Below are 15,568 nucleotides of genomic sequence, written 5' to 3' on the forward strand. Positions count from 1 at the left end.
AGAATTGCTAAGATAGCACTAAGGCCAGCAAAGCACCAATCCATCCTCTCCCCTCAAATAAGTCAGTGCCAGACTAATGAATAATATTCATTCTTTAATAAATAAACTCGTAATCAGAACTCCCTCCAGAATTGCTCTGATGTTAAATTGGTATTTGTACTGACATTCAGAAGGGTTCATTCTTCACAAAAGCATAACATAGCTGCAGAATGTATTCAGCAAACATGTAGAATCGCTCAGCTGAGGTTGGGAGGAAAGGTCAAGGTGATAAAATAAATTTGAGAGGAAGATGGACATCAAGGCATACTTGGGAAGTCTCATTGACCTTTATGTGCAAGGCAACATTGTTTCTAACATTTCAAAACAATGCTGTTGTTTTTCTTCTTTTAAATTTACTTTTATTAAAAAAAACAAAAGCAAAAGTGAGGCCTACTGTGCATATTGTCTGGTGTGAGGTCAAGAAATTTGGAATTTAACCTGAGTCATCATTTTTTATATCCTCCTCTGCTTCTTTTGATAGGAAGAACAATTAACAATTGCACATCGTGTTCTGAGCACCGTTTATGACCCTTTAATCATACACACATTCACTCCTCTTAACAACTCTATGAAATGGGGTCTAGTTTGTATCATTCTCATTTTACAGATGAGAAAATACAGGAAAGGAAATGCAATTATAGATAAACTTTATGGAGCATCAGTAATAATTAAATTATCATAAATTCAGTGGTAAATAGTGCTTGAAAAATTATGATAGAACACTAAAGGGAAGGGCCCATGTGAGCTTGGCTCACGAGTGCTGTCCCAGATGTGCATCCATGATAAGAACTAGAATCTGCATAACAAGGAATAATGGTGCAGGAAGTTTGGTAATTATGCAAATAAATATCAGAAGGGACAGCTGCAGAAGTTAGAGGAGGGGGACCCCAGGCTGGGATAATGGCGAATGTGAATTCAGTTAATATCAACCACGATGCTTCTAGTCCTGTTTGACAGCTTATACCAGTTGGATGCATTACTTTCATAGACGTTAAACTACCAGAATACTTCCTCCCTAGACCCCTACTCCTACACCCACCTCTCTCCCCACTCACGCTTGCTGGTTTTCCCACTACTTGAAGGGCACAGGTGACCCTCCACCTGCCGCCTCGGGAGCCACACTCGATGAATCACCTCCTTTCCCTTCGGCACCTTCAAAACGCTTCCTCCCACTGGCCCTTGTATCCTAACATATGAATCTGCATTTTTCTTCCATGGACAAAAAGTCTTTCTCCAACGGTACATCCCCATCTGGCTAATGCTCTAGTCCTTTCCCTTCTCAGCCAAGACTCCAGAAAGAGAGGAAACCATTTCTCTGCTTCTCCTGAGCCTACAGTTAGGACATTTCCTTTCTTTCTTCTTTCCCGCCATGCCTGTTGAACCAGCTGTTTCCATGTACTGTTTGGGCAACCGCACTCTTATATCAGAGGCCATGAGTTCGAGTCCTTTTTATTCCTCTCATGTGGGCAAGGCAGTTACAGCTCCCAGGCATCCGTGGACACATGAGTCTCTGTCCAACTTCTTTCACTCAACAGAGCTTGTGAAATTCGTCTGCATTCCTGCTTCTGGCGGAATTCATTTCCACTCATGTGTGGCTTTCCACAATTCATTTATCCCTACTCTTGTCAACGTGTCTTTGGGTGGCTTTATTATTTATTTGTTTTGCAATTACAAAAGCTGCTGCTGTAACTCTCATGTACATTTATCCAGGTTTAAATATGCAAGTGTTACTGTAGCGTAATGTACTCTGCCTGGAAATGTTGCATCTTTGGTTGTTAAACTTTAATAGAGGGACTTCCCTGGCGGTCCAGTGGTTAAGACTGCCTTCCAGTTCAGAAGGTGCGGGTTCAATCTCTGGTCGGGGAGATAAGATCCCACATGCCACGGGGTGAGGCCAAAACTAAAATAAATAAATAAAATAATTGAAGGAAATCTTTTTTAAAAAAAAGGGTGGGGGGTATTGGTGCTGTGCTTTCTGCCCAGCTCTTCTAAAAAAAAAAAAAAAAAAACTTTAATAGTGATTTCAAAGGAACTTGTAAAGAGATTGTAACAATTTTTCCTGTGATCACTGTGTATAGTTCCTCTTGCATCACCTCTTTGTCAACACTGAAAATGCAATAATTATTAATTTCTCCCAAACATGTGTGTGTGAAACAATGTCCCAAGGCTTTAATTTGTAATTCCCAAAGAATCATAATACCTACTAAATTTATCATTAGGGGGAGAATGTGGTTTCATGTGGTATCTACTTAAACACCAACTTCGTTTCATGCTCAGACAGTTTCTGTTCGAGGAGAGCCACTAAGGAAAACTAGGAAGTGGAACTACAAGAACCGCAGACCCAAGCCATTCAGCTGCACCATGTGTCTGTCACCTCGCGGTCAGAGAAGGCAGTGAGATGCTGTCAGAAACATCACACGCTAGGAAAAAAAACTGAGAAAGGTGAAGTATCATTTTTCTCTCCTTGATAAAAATACTTCAAGGACGTAAATCCCAGCTGGAGGCCAAATGGGAGCCATAATAGTATTTACCACAAATAAAGAAGGGAAAAGATGTGTTTCTGATTTCATTTAGCATCGAGATTGATTATTCTGTAACTTTAGTGCCAGCAGCCTTCCTAATCAGTCTATTGGGGTAGGTGATAAATGACATATAAGCAATAAACAGGAAGATTAGCTGGACAGGAAAATCTTAACAGTTATTATTACATGCAAGAAAGTAGGTTACAAACAGGATGCACCAAATGACCCCAATTCTGTGAAAAGATACACATAGGGATAAAAGTGCATGAATGAAATTCTAGAAATAAACACCCAAACATTTTTGAGAGATAGGTGTCATTTCTAAAGTGTGGAATTACACGGGATTTTTCTCATTTGTGATTTTGCATCTTTAAGATTTGCCAGGATGGACATGTACAACTCTTTAATAAGATAAATTACCAAAGAATATGAATGTCTGAGTACAACAAAAGAGCTATTTTACTCTGGCCAGAGGACACAATGCCCTTTAGCTCCAAAACTCGATTTGGGGTGTTGGTGACAGAGCAAAGAAGAGGTGTGTTTCTACTAGCTCCTGTGCACACACATCTGTAAACCCTTGTACACGTAACCACCTGTGACTGTATTAAGTAACCACGGTTCACATCGACATCTCTGCCACAAGGATCACTCTGGCCTCCTTCTCTTGCTTTTCTGTAAATGCCACTTCCACAGTGAGAAACCTGACCCCACCGTCTGCCTTCCATTTACTTAATATACTCCCGTGGGAAGTAACACTATCAACTGGCATAATGTGCTTATACGCAGCTCTTTTTGCCTTTAGTCTCACAGACTAAATTCATTTCCAAAGTTACCTACACCCACATCTTCTCCACCCCGTTCCCTTCACTGAGACTCTTTCATACGTTTGTAATACAATTATATTCATTTCTCACAGTCTGCTTTCCTTCCTGGGTCCCCAAACTCCTAAATGATTTTTAAAATTTTAATACATTAAAGTTCAGTTTTCATGCCATAAAATTCTATGGCTTTTGTCAAATGTAAAAGGTCTTACATCCACCTTTATAGTTTCATACGAAGTGATTTTGCTTCCCTAAAATTCCCCAGTGATCCCCTGATTCATTTCTTCCCCCTCCCCTGAACTCTTGGCAATCTCTGATCATTTTACTGCATCTATAGTTTTGCCTCTTCTGGAATATCATGTAATTGTAATCATACAATGTATATGCCTTCTTACACTTGCATTTTTCACTTAACAATATGTATTATCTTTCCCCTATGTCTTTTTTGTGGTTTGATAGCTCATTTCTTTTTATAGTTGAATAACATTCCATTGTATGATTGGACCAGAATTTGTTTATCATTCACCTACAGGAGGCCATCTTGTCTGCTTCTGGTTTGGTGATTATGGCTAAAGCTGTTATAAACATTTGTACAGGTTTTTGTGTGAACATAAATTTTCAATCAGTTTGTTAGGGTTGATAAGCCAATTGCTAGGTCATACAGTGAGACCATGCGTAGCTTTGTATGAGATTACCAAACTGTCTTCCAAAGTGGCTGTACCATTTTGCAGCCCCACCAGAAATGGATGAGAGTTCTTGTTGCTCCACATCCTCACCAGCATTTGGTGTTGTCAGTGTTTTGGATTTCAGTCATTCTGATAGCTATATAGCGGTATCTCATTTACAATTCCTTGACAACAAATAATGGTAAGCATATTTACATATGCTAATTTGTCAAATGTATATCTGCTTTGGTGAGATACCTGGTCTTTGCCCATTATTTTTTTGGATATTTTTCCTTATTGTTGAGTTCAAAAGGGTCCTAGAATATTTGTTGATTTTTAGCTTGTTCATTTTTTTCTTATTGTAAGAAGAGAATGAAAACCTGTGAACTCTTTACTTGTGGAAACTGAAACTGGAAGTTTCTGCAGTCGTATTTCAATAGCAAAAGTTAAAAATAGTACTAATGTCCAAAACAGAAATCCCTGGAATGGTATCATGGTAATATGTCTACAGCATATGGTTAAATATCACGTATCACATGACTCCAGAATACGGGTGTATACAAGTAAAGGAATCAGGGGTGAAACAGAAAACTGGTAGTTGATGGACTGATAATTTTAAAAGGGGTCCTATTTTTCCATTCATTCATTCAACCATTATTTATGTTTGGGGGCCAAAAGAAGAAAATTTGCTAATTCCAAGAATTCTCAAATTGTGATGATATTAGCAGTGACTCATGGTGTCTTGGAGGCCTAAATATTCTCCTGAAACCCCAGAAAATGCAATGGCAATAAAGAATATAATTACCCCAGTGTCTATGACTCAGTTCAATGTGTTACCACTCTCATGTCTGAAGTCCTCAGCTTGGTCCTCAGTTTCATAAAGAAAGGCCAAAGCTGGGACAACAGACAGAGCTCCCGGCAGGAAATAAAAAATGTGTTCATTTAGTATGTGCCCAGTTGAATATCTCTTCTGAGATTCAATTGAGGGTATAGAATTGATCCAAGTTAAGATAAATTCCAAAATCTCAAACAGACCCAGATACACAGTGATTTTCCACTAATATTGGTAAGTAACAAATCCTTTGTGGTACAAAGCAAGGGACAGAGGTATAAATAGACACACTTCACACCCACCTCTCTCTCTGGCAGAATGAAGGTGTACAGGTGGGATGTATTTTTTAGGAGTCCAACCTCTTCCAATACTTCTTATTGCAGATATTAAATTGCCCCCCTCAGCTCCAAGCCCACCCTTCTGTCCCCTGCTCTGTGAATTTGGGGCTGGAGTGCTTCCAGCACGTGAAGGGACCAGGGGCTAGAGGAGAAGTGGGGGGCTCCTTCCTGTCTGTCCCCTGGAGTCCCTGGTGCAACCCACAGCAATGATGCCTCGTCTCTCCAGCAGCTGCACTCCTTTGGGAGGTCGGGCTCGCAGGCTCACGGCCACCTCCTCTGGGCTCAGAGCAGAAATGTCTGATGACCAGCCTCAGAGGACTGAGTTTCAGCCACTCCTCCCCACTCACCACACCTTCCTGTAGATGCCTCCTCCCTGATAACTTAGAGCTCACACTCTATGGGTCCAGTAGTTAACATTTTTATAACTAGTTAACAACTTTTAGTATTAAATTCTGTCCAAATAGCTGGAAGGGTTTCTGTCTTTTGACTGATAGATCAATAAATTGATAAACATATTTGATTAAATGTCTATATGATTCAACATCCATATGATTAAAAGAAGCATATCTGTAACAGAGATAAAAAATGGCTGGAGTAGCTTCTATGTAACAATGTCAAGACTCCAAGAAACAAAGGTCATGAAGATACATGTTACCTATATATTTTAGACTACTGTTACTACTACTAATAATAACAATAATTTAAAATACCTTAAAGAATAGAAAAAACGTTTAAACCTAAAAGCCTTACAAATTTTATGCAGCAAACTTTTTCATAATTACAGTTGACAATGGCTTAATAACATTCTAATACATCGTTCAGATCTGTAAATTGAAATATCTCTCAGAAGAGCAATTTGGCACAGATTTCAAGAGCTGAAAAAGTGTCAAACCCAGTAATATCACTCCTGGGAATCTGTGATAAGAGTATTTTGAAAAAAAAAAACCGTATAAGACTAAAAATAATTATTTCATTTAGTATTGTGTGTTAATAAAAATTGGAAATAAATCAAATCTCCAAAAATAAGATATTATTTAATTATACAAAGTTTACTGTGTTTATTGGCCTAATAAATATGATGTAGCTGTTAACGATTTTAAACACTATGTATTAACATGAGAAAATAATTATATTAGTATAAAGTAACTAAATGAGAATACAAAATGGTAACTTTGCTAAGGTTATAAATATGTAAAACGTATATGAGTACAGAAAAACAGAGAGATGGGAATGTGAAAACAGAGAGATAAGAAGATTATGAGTGATTTTTTTTCTTAAGAGCTAAAATTATATATTTTTTAATACTGATGTAGTAAATAAAATATTTTAAAATTTCATTATAATTTTAAAGTTTTATTTTCCTCAAGTGACTTTACAAATGCTAATTTTAATGAGCATACAATTTGAATTTAAAAGATTGTGAAAAACATTGTTAGACTCAATATTATAGAAAATCATCACCAAAGATAAGAATTCTGTTTGTTGGAAATGATACCAAAAGTGGGGGTCTGGCTGCTTGCCACTCAAAAGCCAATAAAGAGGCAAGGCTGGTGGAAAGGAAGGTTTGCTTTATTTCGGAGGCCGGCAACCAGGGGGAGGGCAGGCTCCTGTGCAAAGGCCGACTCCCTCGCAGTGACAACCAGTGGGCAAGAGCTTTTATAGACGGAGGGAGGGGGCTACGTGCAGAAACAGCACAGTCACCTCTGACAGGCATCTTGAAATCGTTCATCGGTGGTCTGACCAGCATCATCTTGATTGTTTTAAGTACAGTTAGTCTTCAGTTCCAGTGTTGGTTTGTTCCCATTTCTTTGAGGCCAGTTCTCGGAATTGTGGCGGCTTATGTCATGGCTCCAGTCTGGTCATCATGCAGTTCACTTCTTCCATCTGCTGGGGGTTTCAATATCTACGAGACAGCTCACAGGCCGTGGCTCCGAATATTATCTGTAACCCATAAGGAGGAACTAAAGGTCCTTGACTTTGCCTAATGACTAAACTATTATTGTTTAGTCTCGTTGGACTGTTTTCCTTTGTTTCTGTATTTTCTCACTTCTCTAATTAAACTTATTCTTTGGCTAAAGTTTTTCCCCAGACAAAAGGCAGGCGGAGGACATGGGGGGCAGGGACCACAGGGTCCCGCTCCGTTTCAGAAAGAGGAAAGGAAATGTTTTCTAAGGGTTAGGAAATAAATGGTGGCTTTTAGCATAGGTAGCTACTGAAAAATCTAGCCCTGACTCTTCATCAAATATTATTGTTTTGTCCTGTTTGACTGCTTTTCTTTGCTTCTGTATTTTCTCACTTCTCTAATTAAACTTATTCTTTGGCTAAAGTTTTTCCCCAGACAAAAGGCAGGCGGAGGACATGGGGGGCAGGGACCACAGGGTCCCGCTCCGTTTCAGAAAGAGGAAAGGAAATGTTTTCTAAGGGTTAGGAAATAAATGGTGGCTTTTAGCATAGGTAGCTACTGAAAAATCTAGCCCTGACTCTTCATCAAATATATAAAATTTTGAAAAGTGCCAATGCAGCCCTGAGAATGTTAGTTCACCATCAATTTAATGCAATTTCTTGTGCATCATTTGTTCCAGTGTCTAAAGATGCATTTTAAAATGATATTTTTTTAAAGATTTGCGGAACGAAAAGAGTTAAGTCATCGAATCATGAACTCTGCGTTTTGCTGGTGAGCGGGAAAGCAAGGGCTGAATATTAAAAAGACATGTGGCATAAACACATAAAAGACCCACAGAAATTCTAGTTTCTGGATCCTACTTAAACCCTGACTCCTCCATGTTTTGGAAATGGTTTGACTTGTGTCTGTAAATGTCTTTAGCTGTAAAATTAATAAATCTCTAATACAGTCCTCAAAACAACAGTTTTTTTCTGAGTTGTGTCTACTGCTAGGGCAGCTTGCATGCTGTGAACTAAGTGACAAGTCTGACATGATTCACTAGAGACTTAATATTGAAGATTAAATGATGACATCGTTTTATCCAAATTTGTAGCTAAGGGTGCTGAGGAGTAGGGAAGGAAAGAAAACAGGTTATAAACGTTATACGACAAAATGTCATAGAGCATTGACTGCTACATTAAAATGCTGTAGGTTGTGTCTCAGAGCAGCAGGAGAGCATAAAGTTTGCACCAGACTCTGCTATTGTTCAAACAGCTTGTGGCTTCTCCGTGGGATGGATTTTCTTGGCTGCCTTAGTGACTGCAGGCTTGGCCACCTGCGTTGCTCGACCCACTGAGAGCCCAGGTAGTTAGTTACCTGAGCCCCTGGGAGCAGAGCCTCTGAGAGGCATTGAACGGTTCAGCCACATCTTGTATCTCCTCTTCTCTGAGACAAGCAAGGTCTCAGGTCAGAGCTGCATGTTCAGGGAGGATCCCGGAGCAGAAATTGATGTGAGCAGAGCAGCAGCTGCCCACAGCTCTATGTTCAGCATCAAAATGAAAATGGGAGACGATCCTAACACTCGTAAACAAATTATAATATGTTGAATCATTAACATAACTTTAAGAAGGACACATGAAAACATATTTATAGAGTACGATGCAACAAACATAAAGCAACTCAAATAATCTAAAACTACTCTTATGTAAAATGATTATGTTTAAATATGGCTTGGAAAGAAATCTGAAAAGAGGAACGATGGCACATTTTATTCTTTTGGCAAATTATTTTTGTAAATGAATACAGAAAAGGTATACAGAAAGATTATAGCACAAGCAATGTGACATTTTCTGGTGATAGATAGCTGATTCTAGTTATTTATACACACACGTAACAGTTTATTTTATATTTTTGAAGATTTAGCTAGTTAAGAATACATTTATGTTGTCTTCCATACCTACTTTGTTAAAAAGAGCACACGGCCAGAGATTGTACAAAAATCCTTCGAGAAGTGTTAGAAAAGCAGCAGTGAAAAAAATGGACCACTATAACTGTAAATCAAAGTGATGCATTGCCTTCACTTCCCACCCAGATGCCCTAGAGAAATGAAACTGCCCTGAGTATTAGAACAAGAGGAGAAGGTACCCACGCTTTCCTTCGCAGGCCAAGGCAGCAGCTGGAGAAAAAGCACTCGGTGCCACTGCTTCGTAAATTCTCTTTCGATAGAGCCCCCATTTCTGTTTCACCACCTCCACGTGGTGGATCCCATGGGAATGTTTTAAGAAGATCTTTGTCTTGGAATCATAATATTTTATTTCTGTGAAAGGGACTCTATTATAACCATTTGGAATAAAGCCAGAGTTAATCAAAGAGTCTGTCTAAAGGATTTGCATTTCTAAACACTATGTATGCATTTTAATGCACTTAAATAAGAAAATAATCTTGCACTACATTCTTAGTTGGACAGAATGCATGGCGAACAGTGACTGCGTTTAAAGGAATGCCTGGCACGATAAAGCATGCAGCTAAATGACAACATTTTTATGCACTGTGACAGCAATTCACTTGAAAACAGCTTTTTATTTAATATTTAGAAGAACAGAAAACAAACCATCTCTATATCACTCACTCCATATCCTCCTTGTGAGGCCACACGGAATAAAATCCTCACGTCTACAATTCTGGAAAGCAGTGTTTCTATGAAACTAGTTAGTTTGCTCGTGTGGCTACGGGTCTCTAGTAACTATCCATCATTTTCCTCTGACGTGGGATATTGAAAACTTAGAAACAGACTCAAAGCTGACTTCTAGAAATGTACGTGACTCTACACCATGCGTTTTATGTGCCCTGTGACCCTGACACTGTTTTCATTTTTATTTTATCTTCATCTGGATTTCTTCCACTTTTGTCTTAATTCCAATATTGTCTATATGTTTCTTTTAATTGCCTCAAGTCAAAGTAAGGAAAATAATAATTTCTGAACCTTTCTTTCCTTAAAAAAAATAAACAGTGCCTTAGACAAGGTTTCTAGACTCAGCAAGCAGACCTGGCATCCTGAGCTTGATGTAGACCAGATCCAAACACTTCCCAAGTGTGATCCCTGGAGAGAAGAGCCTGGAACACACTGGAACTCGGCTCCTGAGCCCTCAGAGGCAACAGGAAACTGTCTGCTTGTCAGCTTCCTGCCCAGGGTGCCAGGGGCTAAATCAAACTTTCCTGGTCCTACACTCCCAGGAAAACCAGCTTGCTACCTACTTTTCTTCTCAAAGCTCTTACTGTTCTAAGGGCTCAAACAACTTTTTTCTTTCTTAGCAAGCAAAATCCTCTTTCAGAGAAAGTGATATGATTTGTTGGAATCTTACAGGGGCGATTCTTATCATTAATTTAATTGATCTACAGTGGGGCTCCCTGGAACAGGCAAAGTCAACCAAGGAAATAGAGGCTGAACACTGTCTGCCCCCAGAGCTGCCTTCCTCACCCTTGACCTCCTGACCCTGTGCTGACCCCCAGGGCGGGGCTGTGGGCAGGACACAGAGGTCACCTGCCTCCACCGGACCTCCATGTGTGCCTGGGGTGGGGACGCTTAGCTCTTCACAGCATAGAGCCGGGTCTCCAACGTGTAGCTCTAACTGCCCTTCTGCACATCCTTAAAGAGAGAGCAAAGCCGAATAGCCCTGCCAAGTTGGCCTGTGGGCAGTACATCCTCTGCTTTCCTCCCATACTTGGTTGGGCTCCCAGACAAAGCAGCAGCCCATGCTAGCAGGGGTGGGGTGTAGCCACCGGACGCTTGCCTCCCCCGTGCCCAACCCCACTTCTCAGGCAAAGACCTTGATTACAGAGCAAGGTTAAGAGGACCTGAGTCCCCTGGACCTCATCCCCCCAGGCCACAAAAACAGGGTCACCTATAAGTCCCAAATTACAGCCCTGAGCCCTCATCTAATAAACTACCATAAATTCGATCTGTTCCCTGTGGTCTCCGGCTCAACTGCTTCTGAGAATTGGTTCCCAGGTGGTGCTGCTCCAGGGATGTTCCAGAGCTCACAGCGGGTGAAGTCCTTGCCTAGACCAATGCAAAACTGGAGACGAAGCATTCGGTAACCCTTACAGTAACTTCACAGACTGATGTTATGCGTTGAATATAAGTAATTAGGGCCGGTAGTATGCTTGTTTGTTTTTAAAATTGTGTTTCTAACATTTTCTTTTTATTCTATTGTTTTAAAAGTGTTGATCCCTCACAGGCTAAGGAATAAAACAATGGAAAAGAGTCCTTTCCCACGGATGGTTTGAGAAGCCCTGTGCCCAGCGGCGGCCGCGGTGAAGTCAGCTCTCACCCACCTGTTCTCTGCACGGAAACTGGGATCCCGCCCAGGCCTTGAAGCCCGTCTTCAAGCCGGTGCTCTTAAGAGTCCAGCTCTAGTTTAAATAAATGAATGGAACCTGCAGCTTCTAATACATGATGAATAACAGTCAGTAGCCTTGTCCACGCCCTCACCTTCACCAAGACAAATGTTCTCCTGTTCGCAGAGCTGGCATTGCCGTGACTTTCGTAGCTTTGATATTAACGTATACATTTTTGCAATGTCATCTGAAAAATAGTCTGTGATATCAATGTTATTTTTATCTCAAGATTATAAAAAGGAATAAGGATAAACAGACCTAACTTAACTGTTCAGGTTCTGTAAATGGAAGAGCCGAGATTTGAACCGCGAAATCGGGTGTCAGATTCCATGCTCTCGCCAAAGCCCCAAGATGCGTTCTGATCTAAGTAAGTCACACGTGGTATCTCCCTGTGGAATGACTGGCGTCTCAAACTCCACACGTCCAGGACAATATTTTAATAATCCTTTTACCCCCGTCGACCCCCACTGACTTTCACTGAACCCCAATGATCCCCACTAGCCCCATGAGCTCCACTAAGCCCCTGTCACTGACCCCGACTAACCTCACTGAGTCCCATGAGCCCCACTGCCATAACTACCATCCCCCATCGCAGGAAGTGACGTCACCGATTCCTCATCCGCTCACACCCAAATGTAGGAGCCAAGCTTGCTTTGTCTCTTTCTCTGATCCCCGCCCCCAAAAAATCTCAGCAGAGATGTATGATTCTAATTCCCAAATCTCTGGAATGTATCTCTTTTCTCTTTGTCTCTGTTACTATTTGTATCAGTCAGGGTTCTCCAAAGAAACAGAAGCAATTGTGTGTGTGTGTGTGTCTGTGTGTGTGTCTCTTTGTGTGTGTGTGTCTGTATCTGTGTGTGTCTGTGTCTTTGTGTGTGTGCGTCTGTGTCTATGTGTGTGTGTCTGTGTGTGTCTGTGTGTCTGTATCTGTGTGTGTGTGTGTGTGTGTGTGGAGAGAGAGAGAGAGATTGAGAGAAAGCGGTCGATTCATTTTGAGGAATTGGCTTGTGCAATCGTGGGGTCTGACGAGCCCGGCATCTACAGGGCAGACCAGCGGGTAGGGACTCAGGGCAGACCTGATGTTATAGCTTGAGTCCAAAGGCATCTGGACGCAGAGTTCTCTCCTCCTCCGGGAGCCTCAACCTCTTCTCTTAAGTCTTTTAATTTATTGGATGAAGCCTCCCCCATCAGAGAGGAGAATCTGCTTTACTCAAAGTCCATGATTTAAATGTTAATCTCACATAAAAAACACCTGTACAGCAACATCTGGAATAATGTCTGACTAAATACCTGGGTCCAGCTGATGTGTAAAATTAGCCATCAGGACATTCTAGCCAAGCATCCAGGACGCTCACCTGGGTCCCTGTTACATCCCCCGCTCGTGTCCTCCCACAAAACCTTCTCCTTACAGCAGAGAGACCTTTTCAAAATGTAAGCAGGGCCCCAGGTATTAAAACTTCCTGGGCTCCCCTCACTCTTAGAATAAAATCTGACCTTCTTTTCCCAGGGCTACCTGCCCCACTGGCCTCTTCTCTCCCCCTTTCCTCACAGCATTTCGCTTCCTTTTCGTCCAACGGCCTCACTGCTGAAACCCAGTCTTCCTTTCCATCTCCCAGACCTTCCCAAGTCTCCCTCTGATTTACTGTTTAGGTCTGAGTTCAATTGTCAGCGCAGAGAGTTTTTATCATTTCTGTGGTCAGAGAAGACACACAACACATGCTTGAATGAATGAGTGAATGAATGAATGAATGCACATTCATGTATGCACGGGGTCCCCATTTGTCACAGCATTATTTGGTACCCGTCGGGTTTCTCACTTGGTAATCGTGGTAGGAAACAGTTCAATTCTTCTATCCTCTGCCTGTAACTTTCCGAGGAGTTGTTTTTCACACACACCTGGCAGAGTTATGGCAATAGACTCTGATGGCCTGGAGTGAGTTAGGGACCAAATGGGTACTTGAGATGGAGAAACCTATCAGTCAAAGGGTGCTGTAGGCTCCTCTTGATTCCAGAAAATGGAAAGTTTATGAGCTTCATGTCTTAGGATCTTAAAGACCTCAGGGTGTTTTTTGAATGATGGTTTTAAAAGAGCAGAACCATTTTAACTCACTGATTAAGTCCAGAGTGTCGCAAACATACCTGTCCCCTCCATACCTATTAAAACATGAACTCAAACCTTATTTCAGCAACACACACTGTAGACTTTTAATGGCTGTTGCTTATCAAGCGAGCTTTCTTTTGCCACTGGGTGTTTAGAACACTCTTGGGTTTTAAAGGGGAAATGATACCACAAAATAGAACACGTAAATCAAAAAGGACATATTCGGAAAAAGAATTTAACAGTTGCTAAACAAATAACAGGAAAACTATGATACTTTAGTGGGAAAAGGAGTCAAGTATCTTTTCTTTTCACCTATGAAGTATAATCTATTTAAGGGCATCTATTGAATTTTTATACCCATAACACAAAGCAAGATCATTTTGTCAATGATTTTGACATGATTTAGTCTATTCTTAAGGGCTTATGAAAATATTAACATCTTCCAAGCACCAAATTATGTGAAAATGAAAGGTAATTTCACATTTTAGACATGTGCTTTCTTTATGGAATTAATTACAGATCTGAAATAATTCTCATACCTTAGGCCCTTCATTGACACCTAAGGAAGCTGTAAGATCACAGAAGCTTCTCAAGATGGACACATAGATAGTGACAGGTTTGCATCTACAAGGCAAGGAAGAGTCTTCTTCAGGTGCAGAATTAGAGCAGGAATTACCTTCGCTTTGAGTTATTACGGCAACGATTTCCTGTGAGCCTCTTGAAAAAGTCTGAAGACTTTTGTCTCCCTTTTCCCTTGTTTCCATCACCCTTGTAGACACGCGTGGAGTGAGTGCCCAAAGTTCCCTGCATTGCACTCGATACTGAAAGTAAGCCTGGACAGGACCTGGTGTCTGCGTGGCAGAGGGTGAGCTCTGAGGGGCTGGTGGATGGATAAAGGCGTAATGTATACTTGCATGTGCGTCAGGTGATGAGAAACCGAGTGACTCAGATCAGCTGTTCTGATGAGGACTTTCAAAAATATTATGTGATATCACTTATATGTGGAATCTAAACAATGATACAGGGAATTCCCTGGCAGTCCAGTGGTTAGGACTCCACACTACCACTGCCAGGGACTTGGCTCCGGGAGCTAAGATCCAACAAGCTGTGAGGTGCAGCCAAACCATAAATAAATAAAAAATAATTAAAAATTTTAAAAAAGAATAGAAAGTGATACAAATGAGGCTATTTACAAAACAGAAACAGACTCACAGATGTAGAAAACAAACTTAGGGTTACCAAAGGGGAAAGAGGTAGGGGGATAAAGTAGGAGTTTGGGATTAACAAATACACACTACTATATATAAAATAGATGGACAACAAGGACCTACTGTATAGCACAGGACACTATACTCAAGATCTTTTAATAACCTACAATGAAAAATAATCTGAAAAAATTATATATATACAAACTGATTCACTTTGCTGTACGACTGAAACTGACACAATATTGTAAATCAACTACACTTCAATAAAAGATATCTCAAACGTTCTATTGAAGGCTCTGAAGTAATAATAAGTTATTTAAGACTAAGTCACACTGGAGGCAGTAGAGGGAGGAGCCCAGGGTTTAAAGCCTCACATTTGGAGGTGGCTTTGCCTGTATCACTGGGAATCTGAGCAGAAAAGAGGCTGCATGGTGACGTCAGAGCCCTGAACTTCCAGGAGGGAAACTGGCATGGCTCAAGGTCCCCAGTGGAAGGGTTCTGGCGAACCTGCCACCCCCTGGTTCGGAACAGAAGTGACAGGCCCTCCCAGCGCACTACTCAGCCTGGAAGCCCATCCCACTGCCTGGAAGCTGGCTGCAGTGATGCCAGAGGGCCATTGTGTCAGGGACCCGACAAAAGAAAAGCAAACTCTCTTCAAAAAAAGGTGGAGGGCTTCCCTGGTGGTGCAGTGGTTGAGAGTCCGCCTGCCGATGCAGGGGACACGGGTTCGTGCCCCGGTCCGGGAAGATCCCACATGCCGCG

The sequence above is a fragment of the Physeter macrocephalus genome, chromosome 5, assembly GCF_002837175.3.
Source record: "Physeter macrocephalus isolate SW-GA chromosome 5, ASM283717v5, whole genome shotgun sequence".
Classification (NCBI taxonomy): Eukaryota; Metazoa; Chordata; class Mammalia; order Artiodactyla; family Physeteridae; genus Physeter; species Physeter macrocephalus.